The sequence below is a fragment of the Otolemur garnettii genome, unplaced genomic scaffold (assembly GCF_000181295.1).
Source record: "Otolemur garnettii isolate 467f Iridium unplaced genomic scaffold, OtoGar3 scaffold00282, whole genome shotgun sequence".
Lineage (NCBI taxonomy): Eukaryota > Metazoa > Chordata > Mammalia > Primates > Galagidae > Otolemur > Otolemur garnettii.
Genome location: NW_003852677.1, coordinates 962,290 through 973,042, shown reverse-complemented (window position 1 = coordinate 973,042; position 10,753 = coordinate 962,290).

Sequence of the window (10,753 nt, the reverse complement as noted above, 5' to 3'; positions counted from 1 at the left end):
CTGCTTTCAGAATTTTCTCTTTCATCTTAACTTTGGTGAAGTTAATTATGAGGTGTCTGGAGGATGTCTTGTTTGCGTTGAGACGTGCTGGGGTTTTGAAACTATCTGCTGTCTGAATTTCAGAATCTCTTGGCATGTCAGAAAAGTTCTCTTTCATAATTTCATGAAGAGACTCAGTGTTTTGTGAAGCAACTTCATCACCTTCAGGGATTCCAATAAGGTGAATATTAGTTTTCTTCGAATTATCCGAGAGCTCTCTGAGAGTAATATCTGTGTTTACTCTCCATTTATTTTGATCTTTGTGTTCCTGGCTTTCTTCAAAAGCTTTGTCTTTAGATTCAGAGATCTTTTCTTCTGTCTGTTCCACTCTGTTACAGAGGGATTCCACCACATCTTTCAAATCCTTGAAGGCTACAACCTCTTGTCTCAGTGTTTCAAAATCTTTGATCATTTTATCTTTGAAATTGTTGAGTTCTTGATAGATCTTTTGAATGATTTCTTGAGATAGCTTTTGAATAATTTCTTGAGAAATGGTTTGAATAATTTCTTGAACTTCTACCTCCTTCCTTTCTTCCATTCTGTTAATCTTATTTGCTATCCATATTCTGAACTTGATTTTTGACATTTCAGCCATTTGCTTGTGGATGGGGTCTTCAATTACTTCTGCCCCATTTTTCCTTGGGGGAGCTGATCTATTCTGGTTATTCGAGTTGCCCGAGTTTTTCTGCTGATTCTGCCCCATTCTGAGTTTACCTTGTTTGGAGGCTTTATCAGAACTGTTCAGTTGGTGACTTCTTCTGTTTGCCCAGAGAGAGAGGCAGAGTGTGTCTGTTGTCTTCTCTTAGTTCTCTGGTGCTGGGGCAACTAGGGTGCAGTGAAACGGCAGCAGTTGCATGGGTGTGTGCGTGGTCGGATTAGACCTCGTTCAGCCTACTGGGGCAACCAGGGGGCAGGAGATCGGTAGTAGCCAGATCAGTCCTAGTTCAGCACCCTGGAGCAGCCATTGGGTGGGGGAATGGCAGCGGTAGTGTAGGGTACGTGAGCGACCAGATCAGTCTTAGTTCGGCCCCACCAGAGTAGCTGAGGGGAGTGGAGGACTCCTTCACCGTGGCCTGTTGGACGCGTGTGGCACTAGAAAGTCAATCTATTCCCTCCCAGCGTGGGAGCCCAGAGTGAGGAACTCCTCCACCTCTGTCTGTGGGATGCATGTGGCTCTAACAAACAGTTCTGGGCCTGCCCAGATCAGAAGACTCCTCCACCGCCTTCTGTAGTGCGCGCGTGGAGCTAGCAAACAATTCTGGGCCCACCCAGCACAGGTGCCTGGAGCAGGGAACTCCTCTACTGGCCCCCGTGGGGTGTGCGTGTCTCTAGAAAGCTGTTTGGGGTCTGCCTGGAATGAAGGACTCCTCTGCCACTGCCCGCAGGACACCCGTTGCACTAGCAAGCAGTTCTGGGCCCACCCAGAGCCCTGGAGCGTGCATTTCCTTGGCCACCCGTGGGTGCGCAGCTCTAGTAAGCGGTTCTGTGTCCTCCCAGAGTGGGGTACTCCTCTGCCACTGCCTGCGGGGAACGTAAGGCTCTAAGCAGTAGTTATGTGCCTGCCTGGAGCAGGGGAAATTCTCTACAGCCACTGGCAGCCCGCAGGAGGTGTGCGGCTCTAGAAAGCAGTTCTGTGCCCACCCAGAGCCCTGGAGTAGGGATCTACTCTGCTGCCTGTAGGGTGTGTGGCTCTAGCAAGCAGTTCTGGGCCCTCCCAGAGTTGGGGGCTTGTCTGCCGCCACCTGCGGGGGTGCGCAAGTGTCTAGAAATTGGTTCTGTGGCTACCCATAGCAGAAGAAGTACTCTGTGGCCACCTGCCACCTGCAGGAGGTGTGCGGCTCTAGCACGCAGTTCTGCACCCGCCCAGAACCCTGGAGCAGGGATCTACTCTGCTGCCCGTGGGGCGCATGGCTCTAGCAAGCAGTTCTGGGTCCTCCCAGAGTGGGGGACTTGTCCGCTGCCACCCACAGTGGTGCACAAGGCTCTAGCAAGTACTTCTGTGGCTGCTGGGAGCAGGGGAACTCTTCTCTGGCCACCTGCCACCCGCGGGAGGCTTAGGGCTCTAGCAAGTGGTTCTGGACCTGCCCAGAGCCCTGGAGCAGGGGTCTCCTCTTCCGCCTGTGAGTTATACGGCTCTAGCAAGCAGTTCTGGGTCCTTTCAGAGTGGAGGACTCGTCCGCTGCCACCCGTGGGGGTGCACAAGGCTCTAGCAAGTTTTTCTGTGGCTGCCTGGAGTAGGGGAATTCCTCTCTGGCCACCCACCGCCCGTGGGAGGCTTGCGGCTCTAGCAAGCGGTTCTGGACCTGCCCAGAGCCCTGGAGCGGGTGTCTCCTCTGCCGCCCATGGGTTGCGCAGCTCTGGCAGGGAGTTCTGGGTCCTCCCAGAGTGGGGGACTCATCCACTGCCCCCTGCGAGGGTACATAAGGCTCTAGCAAGTACTTCTGTGGCTGCCCGGAGCAGGGGAACTCCTCTCCAGCTCCCCGCCGCTCGCGGGAGGCTTCCAGCTCTAGCACACCATTCTGGACTTGCCCAGAGCCCTGGAGCCACGGTCTCCTCTGCCGCCTGTGGGGTGCGCAACTCTAGCAAGCAGTTCTGGGTCCTCCCAGAGTGGGAGACTCGTCCACCACCACCCGTGGTGGGGCACAAGGCTCTAGCAAGTACTTCTGTGGCTGCCCAGAGCAGGGGAGCTCCTCTCCAGCCACCTGCCACCCGCGGGAGGCTTGCGGCTCTAGCAAGTGGTTCTGGGCCTGCCCAGAGCCTTGGAGCGGGGGTCTCCTCTGCCGCCCGTGGTGTGCACGGCTCTAGCAAACAGTTCTGGGTCCTTCCAGAATGGAGAACTCGTCCACTGCCACCCGCGAGGGTCTGGAAGGCTCTACCAAGTCGTTCTGTGCCTTCCTGGCACACGGGACTTCTCTGTGGCCACCCGCCACCCGTGGGAGGCAGGCGGCTCTAGCAAGCAGTTCTGGGGCCCGCTTTGTACCTGTATTTTGTGTTCTTAAATGATCTTCCTTGGATTTACAGCTTGCCGAACTTCTTTCTGGGCTCAGCTCCCCATCTTTCGCTTCATATATTCTGATTCCAACCAGGTTTTCTTTCTTTGCTCAGGAGCCTCTGACCAGGGTTGCTACCAGTCGGCTATCTTCCGAGAATCCGAAATATCATTTTCTAATCCTTCACACTCAGTCTTGTGTTTACCTTTGAGGTTAGATGTGTTTTCTGAAGACAGCATATAGATGGCTTGTACTTTTTTATCTAGTCAGCCAGCCTGTGCCTCTTCAGTGCAGAATTCAGGCCATTCGTATTTATTGAGAAAATTGATAAGTATGGTGGAGGGCTGTTCATCTTATTTTGTGCAGTTCTGTTGCTTAGTTTTATCCCTTGTAGCATGATGAAAATCAGGTTCTGTCCTTTAGTTTCTGGGTGTCTACTTTTCTGGTGATCCATTGTGATGGTCATGGAGAACTTGTCTGAGTACTTCCTGCAGATCTATTCTTGTTATAGCCAATTTCCTCAATGTTTGCAAGTGAGCAGTAGACTTGATTTCTCTGTTAAATATGAAACTTCATTTAGCAGGATACAGAATCCTAGGCTGAAATTTATTTTGTTTATAAAAGTTATAGGTACATGACTCCCCTATTCTGGTTTGAAAAATTTCAGCTGAAAATTTATTGTCACACTGATGGATCTGCTCCTGTATGTCAAGTGGTGCTTTCTTCTGGATGCTTGTAGAATTTTATCTTTAATTTTTACCTTTGCTGGGTTTATTACAGTGTGTCTAGGAAACATTCTGTTTTGAGATCAAATGGAGTTTCATACCTATCTAAAAGAAATGTGTCAGACTCTTTGATGGTTTTTGGGAAATTTTCATTTCTGAAATCCTCCAGTAGGACTTCCTTATCTTTGAATTGTCCATTTTTTCCTTCAGGGATACCTATAATTTGTTTGTTTGACTGCATTGTAAAGTCCCATAATTCTCTAAGCAATTGTTCTGCTTTTATTCTCTTCCTTTCCACCTCTTTAAATGCCTGAATTAGCTCAAGAGCCCCATCCTCTAACTTTGAGATACTTTCTTCTCCATGGTTTAATCTTTTTGATGCTTTGTCTTGCATCTTTAAGTTGCCTGAATACTCCTTTTATTCCTTCAACTCTCAAATATTGTTTCTAATTTCATCATTTCTTTCATTCATTTCTTTGGTCCATTTTTGTATTTCCTTTTGGTTGTTTTTAACTTTCCTTTCAATTCTTTTAATCGTTTTTGCCAGCCATACTCTAAATTCCCTTTCTGTAATTTCCATGATTTCCTTATAGGTGGAATCCTCTGTGGTAGTTGCCTCATTCTCCCTTGGGGAGGGGTTGATATTTTCTGGCTTTTCAAGTTGCTAGAATTTTTTTGTTAGTTACTCCTCATGTGCGTTTTTTCCTTGTTCACTTCCTTCCTCTACTTTCTCCTCTTGCTTTCTCCTTGTCTTGGATTTTCCTTTACTTGGGTATGCAGTGGGCAAGAGAAAGTGGTGAAATTTCTGTAGTCTACTGTCTTAAAGAGCTATCCCAACTCTTGCTCTTTTTTGATTGACATTTTCATGAAATATCTTTTTCTGTCATTTCACTTCTTTTTATTAATTCATTTCTACCTAGATCATGAATACATTTATGCCATTATGGGATTCAATGTGTTGATTATTTGTACAAATTGGAGTGCTTACATCCTACTAATCAACAGCCTTCACCTTGTTTATCCAATTACAGCGCAAAGACATTTGTGTTCTGCTAGATCCAGCATGTACTTGCACTGTGCTCCATAGGTGTTGTCCCCCTACTAACCCTCCCTCTATTGACTCAACCCCCTCTCTTCCACTCTCCCTCCCCTTCCTTCCTTCATCCTAGGCTATAGTTGTGTTTCATTTTTCATATGAAAGTGTGAGTGATTATAAATTGTTTTCACAGTACTACTGAGCACATTGGATTTTTTTTCCATTCCTGAGATATTTTACTAAGAAGAAATATTTTCTAACTCCACGTAAACATAAAAGAGGTAAAATCTCCATTTTTAAGGCTGCATAGTATTCCATGGTATACATATACCACAATTTATTAATCCACTCATGGGTCAGTGGGTACTTGGGCTTCTTCCATGACTTGGAAATTATGAATTAAGCTGCAGTGAACAATCTGGTGCAAATATCTTCATTGCCAAATGATTTTTGGTCCTTTGGATATACACCTAGAAGAGGAATTGCAGGATCAAATGGAGGTCTACATTTATATCCATGAGTGCTCTTCAAACTTCCTTCCAAAAGGAACGTACTACCTTGTATTCCCACCAGAAGTGCAGAAGTGTTCCCTTTTCTTCACATCCACGACAACATCTGCAGTGTTGGGATTTTGTGATGTGGGCTATTCTTACTGGAGTTAGATGGTATCTCAGAGTGGTTTTGGTTTACATTTCTCTGGTGATTAACGATGATGAACATTTTTCATGTGTCTGTAGGCCATGCACCTGTCTTCTTCAGAGAAGCTTCTGTTCATGTCTCTTACCCACAGTGAAATGGGATCACTTATTTTTGTCTTAGTAATAAGTTTGAGTTCCTTGTGGATTCTGGTTGTTAGACCTTTGTCAGAAATATAACTTGCAAAATTCCTCTCTCGTACTGAGGGCTGTCTATTTGCTTCACTTAGTGTGTTCTTGGCAGTGAGGAAGCTTTTTAATTTGATCAGATCCCAGTAATGTATTTTTGATGTTGCTTCAATTGCCTGGGGTGTCCTCCTTATAAAGTATTCTCCCAGGTCATTTTTTTCAAGTGTTTGCCCTGCACTCTCTCCAAGAATTTTTACATTTTCGTGTCTTAAGTTTAAGACCTTTAACCAGTGAGATTCAATTTTTGTTAGATGAAAAAGGTGTGGGTCTAGGTTTAGTCTTCTACAGGTTGCCAGCCAATTCACCTAGCACCATTTGTTGAATAGAGAATATTTCCCTCAATTTATATTTTTGATAGACTTATCAAAGATCAAATGATGATAAGTGTCTGAGTTCAACTCTTGGTCTTCAATTCTGTTTTATACATCTACCTCTCTATTTTTGTGCCAGTACCATGCTATTTTGATCACTATCGATTTATAGTATAGTCTAAAGTCTGGAAGTGTGATTCCTCCTGATTTGTTTTTATTTCTGAGTAATGTCTTGGCTATTCAAGGTTTTTTTCTGTTTCCATATAAAATGAAGTACTAATTTTTCCAGGTCTTTACAGTATGACAGAGGTGCTTTAATACACATTGCATTAAATCTGTAGATAGCTTTAGGTAGTATAGACATATGAACAATGTTTATTCTTCCCAGCCATGAGCATGGTATATTTTTCCATTTGTTAACATCTTCAGCTATTTCTTTTCTCAGAGTTTCATAGTTCTTTTTATAGAGATCTTTCACGTCCTTAGTTAGATGCACTCCCAGATATTTCATCTACTTTGGCACTATGGTAAAGGGACTAGAGTCCTTGATTGTTTTTTCCCCTTGACTATTGATATATATATAAAGGCTAACAGAGTTGTGAGTGTTAATTTTGTAACCTGATACATTCCTATATTCCTCAGTCACTTCTAGGAGTTTTGTAATTGATTTCCTGGGGTTTTCCAGATATATCATCATATCATCTGCGAAGAGTGAAAGTTTGATCTCCTGTGGTCCTATTTGGATCCCCTTGATTGCCTTCTCTTGCCTGATTGCAGTGGCTAAGACTTTCATTGCAATGTTAAAAAGCAGTATAGACAGTGGGCATCCGTGCCTGTTTCCTGATCTCAGTGGAAATGATTTCAATTTTACTCCATTCCATATGATATTGCCTGTGGGTTTGCTGTAAATGGCCTCTATCAATTTAAGAAATATTCCTTCTATACTGTGTTTCCCCAAAAATAAGACATTGTCTTATATTTATTTTTTCTCAAGAAGACACACTAGGACTTATTTTCAGGAGATATCTTATTTTTTATTAAGTATAATACAACAATTGACATTTATTCAAATACAGTTAAGTCATCTTCTTGTGGAACATTATCATAACTCTCCAGACCCGGAATTCCATCCTGAATTTCTTGCGACTCCATTTCCTTTTCCTTTAGAACCATTGGCCCCAATCTTTCATGTTGAGCAATAGAGCTCTCATTAAATGAGCAGCTGTTATCCATGTAACCTACTCAGAGTACATTGGTAACAACACTGTCAGTGATTTTATTCCATGAATTCTTCACCCAAATCACAACCTCTTGCAGGCTAGGCTTCACAAAGTTTCCATGCTGATTTCTTGTCGTTCTGTTTTCAATGGTCATTAATTTCCATACACAAATGGTCTTTGAATGGCTTCTTTATTGCAATATCAGGAGTCTGCAGATAGGCAGTTATTCTTGTGGGAATCATTATTTGATCTGTTTTTCTCTCTGCAAGAAAGTTCTTCATGTCTTTAGCACAGTGAGTGCTGGTTAAATCCCAGACTAGCAGACCTGTTTGGCCACCTTGCAAAACAAGTGGCAGCATTAAGTCAAGCCACTTCCTTATACCTGCTTGTGTGCACCAGGATTTTTCTGTTTCAAGAACATAAATGCAGAAACATATTCAATCTTATCATTCTTGCCCTTAGTGATGATAAGAGGTGTAGCTTTCTTTCCATCCAGATGAATGACCAAAATACAGGTACTCGTGAACTTTCGTGAACAGTGGAGGGAATGTAGATTGAGGAGGCACCCCTCTGTTCAATTGTTGTTTATGCTCCTTTACCCATAAACACTGCAGTTTCATCCATAGCAATCATGTTGCAAGGTTGGTATTTAGAAAAGTCAATGCCATCAACAAATGACTTGAATGCTAGTGCTTGCTTAATAGCTTCTGCATCTTCCAACTTAGACAGTGTTGTTGATTTTGTTAGAGACAGTTCACATCGCTGAAGGAAGCCATCCAGCCAGTGTTGTGATGCTTTGAATTCTGGGGTTATTTTGAACTGTGGTGCCATTACAAGGGCAACTGCTTGAATGTCAGCCCTGTGCACAACCAAAGCCTTTACTCTCCTGTCAGCAATCCATTCACAGATTATGTTTTCTAGCTCAGGAAATAAAGGTTGCCAGCCTGAACCACACTTGTGCTTCTTAGCATTTCCTCTGTCTACATGTAGACTGAGGTTATTGTATTTTGCCTGCCATTTCAGACCATTTGGATATGCAACTTCTCTTTGCAGAAAACCGTAAGATTCTTGCCCTGGGAGTCCTCAACAATTCCTTTCTTGTACTCAATAGAATAGCTCTTTCTTTTTGCACTCACCTTGTCTGGGATACAGATACTCAGGAAAAGCAGAGATAGGCCAGTAAAGCTGATGTGTAAGGGCTGAATTATTTACCGTATTTGGGATCCAGTGAGCACTGGGTCCAATCTGCATAGTGGAGCTGGGATGATCTCTCTGGGCTCAGTAGCAGACTGCTTGCTGAAACTTTTCCCCTAACCCCTGGTGTTTGGGGAGGGGGGAGTGAGAGAGGCCCACAGACTGTTGCTGGTCAGTGCTGGGGAGCAGCAGCTTTATTGGTGTTTCTGTGGGGTGAGAGAGGCTCACAGACTGTTACTGGTCTGGTGCTGGGTAAAATAGCAGCCACAGCTTTCCTTCTTCCCCCTGGGGACACACAATATGGTAAAAAAGTGGAGCATCCTGCTCCTCATTTCACTAAGGAGACTTTCACTGTGGAGACCTCCAGTTTCTATGTTTCTATCTCCACCTGAAACCTCAGCATGCACAGAATGGCTGGTACATGACAGGGGGAGCGAACCTTGTTGGTGGGGCAGGCGCTAGTGATGCATGAACTCCTTTCCCATAGCCATTCACACATTCGCAATAGTATTCCTGCCACCTTGGTTACCACACACACACCTGCACATGCACAAATGGCTAAGAGAAAGGAGTGATGCGGTTGCCACCCACCCACCCGCGCAAGTGCTAATAGCTCAGAGAAAGGACCTCTGAAGATAAAAGGTATTCCAGTCTTCCTTACTGCTCCACGATGAAATGCTTGGTGTGGCTATGCAGCGTATCTATCACTAGCGCCCATCACTTGGTGTTATTATTGGGGTAGGGCTTATATTTAACAAATGCATAGAAATCCTGCTAGGGCTTATTGTCTGGGTAGGTCTTATTTTCAGGGAAACACGGTACCTATTTTCTTAAGTGTTATGATCAAGAAAAGATGCTGGATATTATCAAAAGCATTTTCTGCATTAATTGAGAGAATCATATGGTTATTGTTTTTTTTTATTTGTTTATGTGATGTATTATATTTATGGATTTACGCATATTGAACCATCCTTGGGACCCTAGGATAAAACTTACCTGGTCATGATGTGTAATTTGTTTGATGTGTTGTTGGATTCTGCTAGCTAGGATCTTATTGAATATTTTTGCATTAATATTTGTTAGAGATATTGGTCAATAATTTTCTTTCTTGTTGAGTATTTTCCTGGTTTGGGAATCATGGTGATATTTGCTTCATAGAATGTGCTGGGAAGTATTCCTTCTCTTTCTGTTTTGGAAAAGGTAAAGTAATATAGGTATTCATTCCTCTTTTAAGGTTTGGTAGAATTCTGATGTGAAGTCATCTGGTCCCGGGCTTTTCTTCTGGGGGAGACTTTTTATAGTTGATGCTATTTCATAACTTGTTATAGGCTTGTTCAAAATTTCTACTTCTCTCTGGCTAAGTCTAGGAAGGTGGCATGTTTCCCAATATTGATCTATTTCCTTCAGATTTTCAAACATCTGAGAATAGAGTTTTATGTAATATTCATTACAGATTTGTTGAATTTCCGAGGAGTCTGTTGTTATTTGGCCTTTATCATTTCTGAGTGATGAAATTAGGGATTTTACTCTTCTACTTCTGGTTAGGTTAACCAAAGGTTTATTTATTTTATGGAGCTTTTCAAAAAACCAACTTCTTACTTGATTGATCTGTTGTATGTTTCATTTGTTTTCAATTTCATTTAGTTCTGCTCTAATTTTAGTTATTTCTTTTCATTTCCTGGGTTTAGGCTTGAAATGTTCTTCCTTTTCCAGTTGCTTGAGATGTCCCATTAAGTTGTTGACTTCCTCTCTTTCCATTATTTTGATGAAGGCTTGAAACACTATAAATTTCCCTCTTACAACTGCCTTTGCAGTATTCCAGAGGTTCTGATAGTTCCTGTCTTCATTATATTTTTGTTCCAAAAATTTGGTAATTTCCTTCTTAATCTCATCTATGACCCAGCTATCGTTTAGCATGAGGTTATTTAGTTTCCATGTTTTTGTATGCGTGTGCAGATTCTTCTTGTTACTGAGTTCAACTTTTATAACATAATGGTCTGAGAAAATATAAGGAATGATTTATATTCTTTTAAATTTGCTGAGGTTAGACTTGTGACCTATGATGTGATCAGTTTTGGAGGATGATCCATGGGCTGATTAGAAGAATGTGTATTCAGTTTTGTTAGGATGAATGTTCTGTAGATGTCTGATAGATGCAAATGTTGAATGGTTAAGTTTAAGTTTAAAATGTCTTTGCCTAGCTTCTTATTGAAGGATCTGTGCAACACCACCAAAGAGGTATTAAAATCTCTGACTATTATGATGCTGGAGAAAATCCCACTGCTCATGTCTATTATAGTATCTCTGATGAATTGAGGCACATTCTGGTTGGGGACATAAATTTTTTTTTTTTT